The sequence below is a fragment of the Eptesicus fuscus genome, chromosome 10 (genome assembly GCF_027574615.1).
Source record: "Eptesicus fuscus isolate TK198812 chromosome 10, DD_ASM_mEF_20220401, whole genome shotgun sequence".
Taxonomy (NCBI): domain Eukaryota; kingdom Metazoa; phylum Chordata; class Mammalia; order Chiroptera; family Vespertilionidae; genus Eptesicus; species Eptesicus fuscus.
The window spans coordinates 63,830,119-63,845,025 of record NC_072482.1 but is presented as its reverse complement, the minus strand read 5'-3'; the positions used below and the strand labels follow the sequence as shown (position 1 = coordinate 63,845,025).

General features: G+C 39.0%; 1 pseudogene; it reads right to left on the bottom strand.

Annotated features, from left to right (window-relative positions):
• Positions 1-8,560: 8,560 nt before the first annotated feature.
• On the bottom strand, positions 8,561-10,329 carry LOC103284852 (60S ribosomal protein L27-like; annotated as a pseudogene).
• Positions 10,330-14,907: the final 4,578 nt, after the last annotated feature.

Sequence of the window (14,907 nt, the reverse complement as noted above, 5' to 3'; positions counted from 1 at the left end):
TAAGGCTTATATGCATGCATACAAGTCCTTTGGTTGATCTCTCCCCCTTACCCACACCCTCCCCTACCTTCCCTCTGAGGTTTGATGGTCTGATCAATGCTTCTCTGTCTCTGGATCTGTTTTTGTTTATCAGTTTATATTGTTCATTATATTCCATAAATAAGTGAGATCATGTGATATTTATCTTTCTCTGACTGGCTTATTTCACTTAGCACAATGCTCTCCAGTTCCATCCATGCTGTTGCAAATGGTAAGAATTCCTTCTTTTTCACTGCAGTGTAGTATTCCATTGTGCAGATGTACCAGTTTTGTAATCCACTCGTCTGCTGATGGGCACTTAGGCTGTTTCCAGATCTTAGCTATGGTAAACTGTGCTGCTGTGAACATAGGGGTGCATATATCCTTTCTGATTGGTGTTTCTAGTTTCTTGGGATATATTCCTAGAAGTGGGATCACTGGGCCAAATGGAAGTTCCATTTTTAGTTTTTTGAGGAAACTCCAAACTGTTCTCCACAGTGGCTGCACCAGTCTGCATTCCCACCAGCAGTGCACGAGGGTTCCTTTTTCTCCGCATCCTCGCCAGCACTTGTCGTTTGTTGATTTGTTGACGATAGCCATTCTGACAGGTGTGAGATGGTAGTGCATTGTTGTTTTGATTTGCATCTCTTGGATAATTAGTGACTTTGAGTATGTTTTCATATGTCTCTTGGCCTTCCTTCTGTCTTCTTTCAAAAAGTATCTATTTAGGTCCGTTGCCCATTTTTGGATTGGGTTGTCTATCTTCCTTTTGTTAAGTTGTATGAGTTCCCTGTAAGTGTTGGACATTAAACCCCTATCGGTGATAACATTGGCAAATTAATGGTAGGGTTTCTAACAGCAGTATTGCAAAAGGGCTTTGTTGCCCTTCTCCAAGGAGAAGCTAACATTTTGCTACTTTTTAAGGAAGGAGAAACTTTGGAGTGAGAAGGTGACAGACAAGGCTGCTCATGCTGCCTGAGTGTAGGGCTAGTGTTGCATTCTCTTCGCTCCATGCTGTGTCCAAGTTAAGATTTGCCTTCTAGACAAGGATTTGACCTACAAAGACCATGAGATATTTTAAGGAGTCTACTAAGCTTGTTGTTATTCTGACATTTTTTTGTTGTTTAGTATAATTTTTGCTTTATAAACAGTCTACATGGGATTAAATCTCCTTATTAGCATGACATCTAAGGCATTGCACTTACCACATCTTAAGGGTAAGAAAGGGCATTTACAAAATGTTTTTTTGATGAACCTCTCATCTGTGGTTTAGCTACTTTCCTTACCACAGCATAGTTTTCCTCCTACTCTTTATCGTCACATGGCAATCAAAAGACCAAGACTTTTTTTCCTCCTGCAGTGTCTTGCTCTTTCACATAATTCCCCAGAGAAGAAGGAAGAATAAGAGGACTGTTCTAATCATTAGTATTAGCTGTGAGAGTGTCTGAGTTGCAGAAGTCTCAGAAATTATTGGTGGAGTGAGAAAAAATGAGAGGCAGCCTAAAGGAGTAATGGAAGAGACTTAGACCTGGGAGCCAAGCCAGGAGGTTGAAGGCTCACTTCTCACTGACTACCGAGTCGCTAGCCTCTCTGGGCCTTACTGTCCTCATATATAAAATAAGGAGGCTGGCTTCACTAGATCATCTCTATGGTCTTTCTGGGCTCCGACATACTTTTGTAGTCAAAGCAAAATCAGCTCTTGAAAACATTCAATAAATGGATATATGCCCTTTATTGTTTCATTGTGAACTTCATTAATATGACACTATTTTGGAAATAAATATTTTCCCTTTTATTATGAACACTTTTGTTTTTAAATGTATAAAATGGAAGGCCTCCTGGTGACCCTAAAATATACCCGGGATAGGCAGAATTATGGTCCCTAAAGATGTCCGTCCCAATTCCTGAAAGCTGTTAATGTGTTACCTTCCCTAACAAAAAAAGAAAAGAAAAAAGCCTTTGCAACTGTAATTAAATTAAGGTTTGAGATGGAGAGGGAATCCTGGGCTATTCAGGTGGGCGAAATCTAATCACAAGGGTCCTTACATGTGAAAGAGGTCAGAATGATGAGTGAACTTGCACTTGCTGCTTTGAAAACAGAAGCAGGGTGACATCAGCCAAGAAAACCCCGCAGCCTCTGAAAGCTGGAAAAGTCAAGAAAAATTTTCTCCCAAGAGCCTCCAGAAGGAACACAGCCCTGCTGAAACCTTGATTCTTTAGTTCCATAAGACACATCTTAGATTTCTAACCTCCAAAACCTCCCATAAGATAATACATTTGTTTTGTTTTAAGCCACTAAACTTGTGATAACTTGTTACAGAAGCAGTAGGAAATGAAACCAATTCCTCACCTCTGGTCTTTATTATACTGAGCAAACTCGTTAGTCTTTATTTCTATGCATGTAGGTCACGTAATCGCAAACACTTCTCTCTGCCTAAATAACCAAGAAATTTTACTATGTTGAATTACTTCTTCATATTATAGCTAAAGAAACGATTAGAAACTTAATTAATTATGATTCTACTAGAGGCCCGGTGCATGAAATTCGTGCAAGAGTAGGCCTTCCTTACCACGGCTGCTGGCACCGGCTTCCCTCCGGCACCTGGGATCCAGGCTTCCCTCGAAGCCCCGGCTTTGTTCAGAAGGTCATCCAGAGGGACGTCGGTCTAATCAGCATATTATGCTTTTATTATTATAGATGTACCATTATGTTTTTTTTTAGTAATTTCCTGGGACTATGTTTTATCCTTAGAATTCATAGAATGTTGGATCTAGAGAGAACCATGACTATGATCTAATGAAGTCTAACACTCTTTTTACATGAGAAGAAACTGTGACCCACTGAGATGAAACCTGTGAGTTTCCCCATTATCATTCAGTTGCCTCCAAAACTAAGATTGAAATTGAGAACTTCTGGCTCTCAGTCTAGCGTTTGTCCCACTACACCACACTCTTTCCAACTGAAAGTGTTAGGACATGAAAATATTCAATACATCTGGCCTCTTAGTGTGAAATATGAAGGAGCATGAAATTCAAATATGCCTTGTATAATTCAACTCATTCTCTCTTGAGATGCAGTGTAACCCAATGTCCTGATCTAGGACGTCAAAGCTAGGTTACCTTTATGCAAATCCAGTCTCCATACTTCTCAGCAATGTGACCCATGATAGGTTACTTAACCTTTTCATGCTTGCATTTCCTTATCTGTAAAATGAAGATGAAAATACAACTGAATTCATAGGGTTGTGGGAGATTTAAATGCATTAATAACTGTGAAGCTCATGGAAAAGGGCCTGGACCATATTTAGTACTAAATAATTATGAGCAATTATTACTATTATTAGCAGTAGGCTATATAATAAAGACAGGCTATTTCAGTTAAATAACATAACATTTTTTATTAATATTCACATTATCAATATTTATTCCTGATGTGATTATTAGCCACCTCTTCTGGTGAAGGCATGGACACAATCCTAAAACAGGGCCCAAATGTTCTGGTAAATTCCCTGTAGACTGAAAAGCTTATACTCTGTTGTTATCAGACCTTTTTTTAAGACAAGTTGCACATGACTGTCATGAGCACTCCTCATAATTAAAGTCACATAAATACCAGAGAACTATACAATGACTGGTTCTATACTGTTGTTTCTGCAAGCTGCATTGTTTCCAGAAAAAGTGGCTGATTTACTGTTTTGTTTCTTTCATAATGCTGAGCATGGGCATCTAACAGACTTGCTTAGCCTGGCAAACTTTTGAGCAGAAGTGCTAGATTTGTATGCATCTTCAAGAATGGGGAGGTTCAAAGCTAAAGTGAGCTGGGAAAGAAGTAGGAAGTGAAAAAGTAGAACGGAAAGACATAGGTAGATAGAGGAAGAAAAAAAGAGGAAGGCGAGAAGAAGAAGCCGCTAAAGGGCATGAACGATAAATGAACACAAATGGAGAAGAGAGTTTAAGAGGCAGTTTAGAGTTGGGGGAGGTCTATGGGGAAAAAGGAGACATATGTAATACTTTTAAACAATAAATAAATAAACAATAAATAAATAATAAATAATAAATAAATAAGATAAAATAAAATTTTCAAAGTTCACTTAAGTCATATGACAAAATTTGAAGGTTATCAACCAAGTTTAATTCTGGATTAATTTCAGTTATTATTGGTGATTTGAAGTTTTTAATAAACAAGAATTATTTTTAAAAAAAAGAGTTAGTTTAGGCGAACAGCAGACAATGCAGGCAGAAGCGTTTTACATGAAGCATGTCTGATGCCTAAACCAGTGCTTCTCAAACTTTCATGTGCATCAGAATCACCTGGAGGACTTGTTAAAACACTTTCCTAGGTCGCACCTGCAGATATTTTGATACAATAGGTCAGACTGGAGCCCAGTAACACAAATTCTAACAAACTGAGGCTGCTGGTCTTAGGACACTTTGAGGAACGTTGGGTGAAACCATATTCACACAAAACAAATAAATTAGTTCTTGTCTTCTTTTTATTGAGCTATATTTTACATACAGTAAATAACACAGATCTTAATGTTGATTTGCTAACATAAGCAATTTCCTACTAGGTCATAGAAAGATCTACCTGTTCCCATATACTGTCTCTGTCAAGGACACCAAGTCCTTGTGGTCTGATATTATTTTTCCATCAGAAAGATATCATGAACTTTGGTAGGTTTTTTTTAAGGTTTTTGAAGAAAAAAATATGTATTTCTGTAACACGGAACTGAATGCTAAAGAAATAGAAAGCATCATATTACTTTAATTACACATGGAATACTCTTGGTTTCATTAAATTACTGCCCATTTTCTATCTCTTATTTATTTTCCTGTTTGAGAGGGGGAAATTTTGCTGGGTTATATTGAGTTATCTCCCATTCTTTTAATTAGCAATTTACTGGATTTATACAATAAGTAATCTGAGATTTGCAAAGGAGTTATTGAGATAGAAATTCTTCAACAGTGCTTCTCCTACTTCGAGGTGCATCTAAATCCCTAGGGATCTGGTTTAAATATTCAGATTCTGAATCAGTGTGTCCAGTGTGGGGTTTGAAATTCTGCATTTATAAAAAGCACTCAAGTGACATTAATGCTGCCCGTCCATGGATCACTTATTAATTAATTGATTAATTTATGTTTTGCCTTGTCCACCCAAACTAGGCACTCCAGATGTGCTCCTACCACCCCCACGAACTGTGGACACTCTTTTGTTGTAGTTGAGCCTCAACTGCTGTTGGCACATCAATGGGAGGGATTTACTCCAGCCGATCAACTTTAAGGACTAGCTGAGATAACCATGGAGGATCAGCTGTGCAGGGGCAAAACCCACAGAACAGGATTTACCTCAGTAGGGCTCTGGTGCCCGCTGAGTCCGCCCCTTGAATGTGTCATTTGTAAAGGTCATTGGATGGTGTTCCAGTGTGCTCTGAAGCTGGTGCACTGGCTCTGGAGCCTCCCAGGAGATGCAGGCTAAGTTTAGCCGTTGCTTGTGTTCTGTTCGGGGCCACCTGGCATGAGCTACAAAACGGTCTGCAGATGGCTGCTACTTGTGTTTGGTTTGGAGGTGCCCAGGAAAGGCCAACCTGTGAACCAAGGCTTGCTGCCACTAGTGCCAGGCCTGGGGCCACTTAACAAGATGTACGGGACATGCTAAGTACAGAGGCTGCTTGTTTGAGAGATTTTAGGAAAGTCTAAATGCATGAGCCAAGACAGGCTATTTGTATGGAAAAGCCACTGGAAACAGCTTGGGTGGGCCCACAAGTTGGGTGGGGTCTGAGGGAATTGCCAGGGTAGAGCAAACAGTGATAGCCTGGTTGTTGGAGACTTAGATATAGTGCCCACCTGCAGGCTCTATCCACTGAGCCAAACCAGCTAGGGCTTATTACTCCTTTCTTGATACCCTCATCTCCTTTTGATTACTATAATAGAATTTTATTTGTTTGCTTCCTACTTTCCTAATTCAGACTCCATTCTATCTCAGAATCCTTGGTAAGTTTCTCTTTTTTTCCATCCCTGTGCCTTAGCCTCACAATTGTGCCTTAGTTCATCCTCTCATCATCTGCAACCTAGAGCACATCAGTACTCTTCTAATGAATCTCTCAGCCTTGGTCTTGAGTCACCCTTTCTGCCTCTACCAGAGGCATCTTTCTAAAACACAAGAGTGATCATATTCTTGCCCTGGTAAAACCCTTGTGTCTTCTCATTCATCATGGGGGATGCATTCCAAACTCTTTAGCTTGGCTAATGTGACTGTCTATAATCTGGCCCTTACCTACCTTTTCTACTTTGAAATCTTACCAGGCACACTTAAAAACATCCAATTCCCATGGAGACTACATGGTTTCATGCCTCCATATTATGTACATGCTATTTTCTCTTCCAAGAATTCCCTCTGTCCCATTCTTAATCTGTTTAGCTAGCAAGCACCTTCTCAACTATCATGTGTCTCTCCTATTTGAACCCTTTTGTGACCATCCCAGGAAGCAGTGACCACTTTCTTCTTGTGCCCACACAGTATAATGACATTAGTAATACTTTATTGCACTTCTTAGTTTACATGCCTGAGTCTCTCTACCAGAGTGTAAGTTCTTGAGAACATTAAAAAAAAAACACACACACACACACAAAACTTGGTGTCCTTTGTGCATTGCTCAGTGCCTGACACATTGCCTGATTGCTTTCTGAGCGAGTGAATGAATAACAGAGATTGAGGGAGCAGCAACTGATAAACACCTTAGGTAAATGCATTCATTTACCATGGCTGCTGTAACAAATCACCACAAACTTGGTGGTTTAGAACAACAGGAGTTCATTCTCTCACAGACGTGGAGGCCAGAAGTCTCCAATCAAGGTGTTGGCAGGGTTGTGCTCTCTCTAGAGGCTCTAGGAGAGATTTTGCTTATCCTTTCGAAACTCTGGGGTCTCCAGCTGTCCCTTGGCTTGTGGCTGCATCACTCCAATCTCTGCCTACATTCCCCTTTCTTCTTTTCGGTCTCTTATAAGGACACTTGTCATTGCATTTAGGGCCCACTTGGATAATCCGGGATGATCTTATCTTGAGATGCTTTACTTAATTTCATCTGCAAAGACCCTTTTTCCAAGTAAGGTCACATTCACATATTCTGGTGTTTAGGACATGGACATATCTTGTCGGGGGCTTCCATTCAACCCCCTACATTGACTATAAAAAATAGAGGTGATATCCATTAATAGAACTAGGAAAGAGACAGAAACCCCTCTTTTCCCCTCTGAGTCCCATGTAATAATAATGAATAGAAGGTGGTAGACATGCACTCTGTAACTACAGTTCTCTTCAAATCACTATCACTTACAGACAAACGCTTTAAAAAAAGTACTCATGTGTTGTGGTGTGTGTGTGTGTGTGTGTGTGTGTGTGTGTGTGTGTGTGTTTTAGGGGGCCACAGGTTATGTACTCACAATATTCTTCTTTCTGCCTAAATCATGCTAAATCCTTCTCCCTAAACAACAAAAGGATTTCATCTTTGAAAAGTAATACTTTCTGAAGTGATTTTGTTTTTTCTTATAACTTCACATTTGTCCTGAAAGAGAGGGAACTCTTTGCTTCACTTCTTGGTATAGTCCTGCATTGTCACCAGTTAGGCACTTAACAAGTAATTTTGACGAAAATATTAATTTGTGTTGGATGAGAACAAGCAGAGAAGTAGGGTTGGGTTAAGCGGTTATGGAAATTGCGGGGTCAGGAGACTGGGCAATCGCATGGGAAAGCTCTTCCCGATTCCAGCCCAACCACTCATTCCAGTTTCACATGATCCCCCAGCGCCGCAGCCAGGCTTTCCAGAGGGTCCAGCTTTCATTTCCATCAGTGGCTGACTGCAATGGCCACGCTCAAACTTTTCTCTCCGACTTTACCACTGAACTCTGAAGGCTTTCTCATCGAGGCTACCGCTATGGGAGACCTCAGGAGAATTGGGGAACGTGTAAAAATACCGGATGAAGAATCTCTAGAGTTACATTTCCCTTTATTTTTCCATAAGACAAGAGGATAGCACAGGATACTGTAATCTGTCAAACCCCCAAACCAAACAACACAGGTCTGTTGTTAATACAGACACATGGTCACAGCTGCAGAAAAGTTTCCATGAGAAATCTTTCGGTCCTAAAGAGTCATTTTTGCAGTTTTGTGATTGCTTTTCCAGGATTCTTTCCCCCCTCCGTGTTTATTCATGTTAACTATTTGTTTCATGTGGCAAGATCCCTCTGTTACATATATTTCTGACATCGCTGGGCTCCATACTCACCATTCTCAACATTTGGGTGACACAGCCCACCCCCTCCCCCACGCATGCAGCTAACTGTTGTGCCACAAATTACTGCAGTGAAGCTTGAAACCCAGGTTGTCATACAGCTCAAATGTAGGCCAGGTGTGTTGAGAGTTTTCCAAGTGTTTGACTGTATTTTGGTTAAGCTGAATTGTCTAAGCTGGCTCGAGTTGCTGCGAAAGGGAGAAAGCCAGGCCAAGGGAACTGGTGTTTGATCATTTAAGGCTGCAATTTAAACCTCAACCGAAACTAAGGGAATCCGAAACCAATTCAAAACAGAAAGTTTTATGCGACATTTCTGTCATTGAAACTGATGAGTTATACATTTTTACTGTTGATGCTTAGCCTGTCTTCCTCTTTTGCCAGTATATATTTATCTCTTTGGGCTTAATATCATGTTACAGTAAAACTGCTTTCATTTTGACTATGTTTGTGATACTCAGACACAGAGGTGGATGTTTACTTTGCACTTACAAGAGAGAGTTTTCAAAGAATAGCCAACAAGATAGCGAGATAAATGTTTAACCCACGCAAGAAAAAAAAAAAAAAAAAAAAAAGAGGAGTCTCCGGGCCTTTGAAAAACACAGTACCAGCAGAGAAATAATTTGAATATAAATAATTATAAAATTGAAATAACAAAGGATTCACATCTAAAAACAGAATTCAAAGTTTTCTGCTTGCCAACTTTTATGAACTTTTAAGAATTATTCAATGTAAGTGAAAGTAATAAAAATGAAGCTTAAATATAATAATTTTTACAATACTATTTACAATGTATCCACTTATTCAGATGGACTTTTACCTAAATTAGTAAGATATTACTGTATTTGTGTATATAGTCATTCATATAAATTTTTTGTTACATTTATTTATGTATATATATTTTTTTAAATTTAAAAATTGATTTTTAGAGAGAGAAAAGGGGGAGAGAAAGAGAGAGACAGAGAGAGAAACAACAATGGGAGAGAGAAACATCCATTGGCTGCTTCCTGTATGCGCCCCAACCCGGGATCAAACTGGCTACCTCTTGGTATATGGGATGACGTTCCAACCAACTGAGCCACCTGGACGGGACAAAATAATCTGTATTTAAAAAAAAATTATTTTCATGACTTTTTAACTACAATATGTTAATTTTTTTCTAAAGCACAACCAGGTGCATCATTTTACAAATTACTTAATTTATTTACATTATAAAAAGTGAAATTTTATATTTAGACCTATGAAAATTCAGTCCTAAATTTAAGAAGAATTTAGAAAAGTTTATTTTCTGGATCTATCAGTAAAGATGATGACATATAATTATACTGGCTACTACCTCATTTCTTTAAAAAATAATATTTTATATTTTGGATTTTAAAAATATTTTTTTTATTGATTTTATTGAGAGAGCTAGAAATATCAATGATAAGAGAGAATCTTTGTTTGGCTGCCTTCTGCACACCCCACACTGGGGTTCAAGCCCGAAACCCAGGCATGTGCTCTGACCAGGAATCGAACTGTGATCTCCTGGTTGATATGTTGATGCTCAACCACTGAGCCACACTGGCCGGGCTATGTTTTGGATTTTTAATGACTGAAGCAAAAAAGATCTAAACCTGCAGCTGTATCTAAACCAGAAGAACCATTTGTTCTTGCCGGTCTTGTATCTCTCTTCAAACTTGACCTTAGCCTCCCTTTTGGCCTTGCATTTCATAGCAGAGGCTCTGAAGATGCCCTTGTTGATGATAGTTTTGTCCAAGGGGATATCCACAGAGTATCTTGTGGGCATGGGGTAACTGTAGTTATAAACTTTCACAAAAGACTTGGTCTTTGACTCTGGCTGTTTTCTTCCTGCCCATGGCAGCTGTCACTTTGTGGAGACAGCAGTCAATTCCGGCCCCCAGAGCATGGTGTAGGGGTGGTCTGAGATGCCATCATCAATGTTCTTCACAATGACCGCTTTGCATCCAGAGTAGCAACTGGCCAGGACCAGCACCACCTTCCCGGTTTTCCTAAACTTGCCCATGTCGACAGCGACCATAGGACAGAGCCTAGAGCAGAAAGGTACTGCCTCCTTTCCATTCTGCAAATCTTACAAGAGAATATCCTTTGTAGCCTAGCCTATCTGAAAACATAATAGAAAAGGAATTCTGGGAGATATAGTTTAGCCTAGCCAACTTGACCCATTACAAAGCTATCACAGTTGGTACACACTAGGCTTAGATCCAGGTCCTTGGGACGCATTAATGAATAAAAGAGACAAAGTCACTGCCCTAATGGAACTTATACCTTAGGAGGGAAAGACAACAACAAAGCCGCAGCGTGCGGGGGCCGTGGTGGCACCGCGTGGGGGCCAGGGCCAAGGCCCTTGCACAAGTTTCGTGCATTGGGCCTCTAGTAATTAATAACTAACCATGCAAGAATAAACTCTGCTTTGTGTACTCACAATTGTATACCTACTTTTGCCCTACTCGGCATACTTTCATCATAAAAATTCTCATGCAGAATTAGGTAAAATGATAATCCCAGCATCAGCATGCGCTTGTGTTGGTTTTCACATGCTTTAATATGCTGTTGTGCCAGCCCTAAGAAAATGAGTTTTCAAGCACTAATGTTTTCCCTAAGGAAAAAATTTAACGTTAGGTTTTGTCTGTGTAGGAAGTGTGTAGGCAGGACTCTCAACTTTCAGGAAAACTTCTGTCTTTATAGAAAAAGATTTTCCAGCTACCCTTTGAAACTTCCATGAAAACAATGAAAAGACGATATAAATGGAATTGTCACAATAACTTGCCAGATGACAGAAGTGAGCTCTGGCTCCATCCACCTTAACTGGAATTGAGAGTAGACGCCGAGAGGAAAGAGGAAGGAGGATAATACAGTGGGCCCAGAGTGTTATCAGTGGGGCGTCCTCCATGTCCCCACCTGTCGCCAGTGGAAGTGGGCTTCTTGGGGTGCTGCTGGAATAAGAATTTCCAGAGGCCTCCATGGGAGGATGGGTTGTCATGAAAAGTTTGATTTCTGTGGAATGAAACCCCCGAGTTTCCAAGGTTCCATCTCCCTCTGTCCTGCCAAGAAAGAAGTCCCTTTTCATCTTCAGCAGAGCTAGACTCAAAGCTACTGCCAAGAGCCTCCGTTGCATATTGAAGCACAGGCCAGTTCAGCTAGCTTAGCTTGTGTTCCCAGCTGCAGTCCATGGCTGTGGGGTCCACATGGCTATGGAGGGAGAATGAGAGAGTGCAAGGGAGCAGGGATGAAGCAAGAGGAACGTCCTTTGTCTGGGGATTTTGTATTCCCAAATTTTCATGGGCTTGCACTGGGGTCCACCTTCCTAGCCAAAGATCTTTGTTCCCAGGTTAGACTGTCAGGCAAGCACCTTCCCTACATCACCTCAGCTTCACTGGACATGCGCCCATCTTCCTTCCCCCAGTGATCTGCAGGGAATGGACCTGTGGTTTCCTGGGGAGTGTAAGGTTGTAGCTTTCTGGTGAAGCTGGCCAGACGACCATGTTCACAATGTCTGTCCTCCCTTTTGCTCCTTCTTGTTAACAATATTAGCTAACTAATTACAATGGTAACAAAAGCTGCTTCAGAAAATGGTCTGATTGACCAGCTCTCCGAGAGGGCTATAGATTTTTGACACTTGGTCTGGATTGAATAGAGCCCCACCCAAATTTATATATTGAAGTCTTAACCCCTGCGACCTTTGGATATGACTTTATGTGGACATAGGATCTTTACAGAGGTAATCAAATTAAAGTGAAATCTTTAGGGTGGGCATTAATCCAAAGGGGAATTTGGAGAAGACCTTGTGAACATTCAGAAGACCACCTACAAGCCAAGAACTAAGTCCTGGAACAGATGCTTGCCTCACAGTTCTCAGAAGGAAGCTGCCAACATCTTGATTTTGGATTTGTAGCCTCCAGAATTGAGACAATACATTTCTCTTGTTTAAACCACCCAGATTGTGGTATTTTGTTTACCAGCCCTAGCAAACTAACACAACACTCAACCTGAATAAATTTTAGGAATAAAGTAAAGTAAGCAGCAAAAAATCTGATTATATTTGAGTCATCCCACCAAGTAAAATTTTGTTTGTTTGAAATGGAATTGGGTGGGGTTTTTTTTTGTGTGTTTTTTTTTTTTTGGTGTGGTTTTATTTATAATCAAAATAATTTTTAACTGAAAAAAATTATATATATTCACATATAAACATATATTGTTCAAAATGTTAAACTATATAGAAATGTAGAATATAATATAAAAGTTAATCTTCACTCCTCATTCTCTAGATTTAGTTACCTCCCTAGTGATTGGCTGTTTGAAACCTAGCATTGTATTTTTACAGTACTCAGTTCCTAATATTACACTGCACAGACTTAAATAAGATGCTACCCTGATATTGACATTTTGCTAAAATGGCACATTTACAGGGTGGTCACTTCATAAGTTATAGAAATGGCTAACCTCTGAGTTGTACACCTGAAGCTAATATAATATTGTATGTCAACAGTAATTGAAAAAATAAAAAATAATTAAAAAAATAAAAAATGAAATAAAATAGCACATTTAGAGTCCATGTTATGGGACTATATTACTATAAATGGGATCTATACCTCTATTATCTCAACACCATGGATTGGCTATAATATAGGCCTTTTATTTTAACTTCCATCCTATAATTCCACGTGTTTAGAATTTGTTATATTACCAACCAAGGAGTAATTTAAAAAAAATCAACTACCAGCTGTGTTTTTTCCTGACTTTATTTTGTTTTCTACTTTAGATATTGTTATAGAAAAGAACAACTGACTTCATCTTGTTAAAGCTCTTTTCCAGGAACCAAAAATAAATTACCTGCCTTCTCTGAAGTTTGAGTCAGTTATAGCATAGCAATACCCTTTTTATAGAGAACTCGATGAACCAGTAGCTCACCTACCTGAAACAATGGTCGAGGACTCGAGCTATAAAGGTCTCTGAATAGGCAAAAAGAATGTTACAAAATCCACCCAAGAAAGCTCATAGCTTTATTGATATACATGCCTCATGAGTCCTTAGCTGATGTCTGTATACTCATGGTTTTATATAATTTCAACTTCCTTGATATAGTTCCTAAGTCCAAAGTAGAGTAAAAGTCATAAAAAGGAGACAACTTTTTACTCTTTGAAAGCACAATTTCAAAACTCTGAAGGAAAATTTAAACTTTCAGTGGCTAAGAGGGAACCAAAAACCATGAAATGCTGCAGTAAGTTGAAAACAGTTGCCTGGAGTCATTTACTAACAGGGAAAACAGTTAAGTCTTGAGATCATTCTTATCTTAGAATATGAAATAATGATTTAAATTCAAAGTGGCCCTGAGTCATTTTGAAACAAACAAAAAAAGTTATTCCAATCAATTTGCCCTGTTTAAGGTGATAGGAAATTGTGTAATATATTTAAGAATGATTCCCACTTAAAATTAGTCAAATATCAAAAGGATTTGGCACTTAGAAAGGGAAAGATTTGGTATATAAAAATTTTGCTCTCACATGGTTGAGGTTTTATTAATATTCCAGTTGAAGTGTTTTATTTGCTAAGATGCCTACATTTATGATTGCACTTTAACTTTTTGGACCTTAGTAAGACAGAGCATTCATTCCACTGCTTGAAAATAAGTTATGGAACAGTACTTAAGTGTTTGTAGTTACTCTTATTTATTTAGGCAAATCAAAAGCTATGTTGTATCAGAATAGCAGAAGCCCCACACTATCAGCATCCAGGAGAAGTTCACTAAGATGAATGAACTTCAAGTGAAGAGGCTTTATTAAAATTCATGCCTCTCATGTTTGGAGCTCTACAAATAAAGGAGAAGCAAGCGACCATAGATAAGATGGTGTGTTTTCAGCAATTTTATAGATATCTTCTTTATCTCAGCATCAAATCAATTGGCACATTGTTATTCAAATTTTATTCAAATCATCCAGTAATGTCAATTTAGGATTGAAAAACCCAGGCTGAGAACATATCAGATGAAATTTTCCGTATTAAAATAAAACAAAAGCAATTTTGTCACATTGAACAAAGAAACTGTCTAATAAAATGTACCCCAGGTTCTGAACAATGGGCTTCTGCTTGCATGCTATTTGGTGATTCCTTGATAACCTGTCTAAGTGTGAAGTTAGGTGGGAGATGCTCACAAAGGAAAATAGCTTAATTATAACAACATCGTAGGCAGAGGTCTTTCAAAGTGCAAAGATACCAGTCTTCCTTCCCAAGGAGCAATTGTTTTGCACCTATGCTCTGCAAATAACAAGCACAGGGGACCTGGCTTTTAATTACAAAGTAAAATACCATTCCAAGGTTGCATAATCGGTGGTTGCCTTTTGCAATGCAATGAGCATAAGGGAACCTGACATTCAATGTTTCATGTGTTGCTATGACATTTTCTTAAATTTTATGTTATGCTGCTGGTAAGCTGCAGACTATGCTACTTTTGAATTCCTTGGGGGAGGGGGATAATAGAGTGATACAGAATTAAAGAACCTAACTGATGTCTGAATGCCTATGCTCAGTGCAGTTCAGAGTTTAGAAAAAAATACAGAAATAGAGTCTTTATGCTCTTCTTACA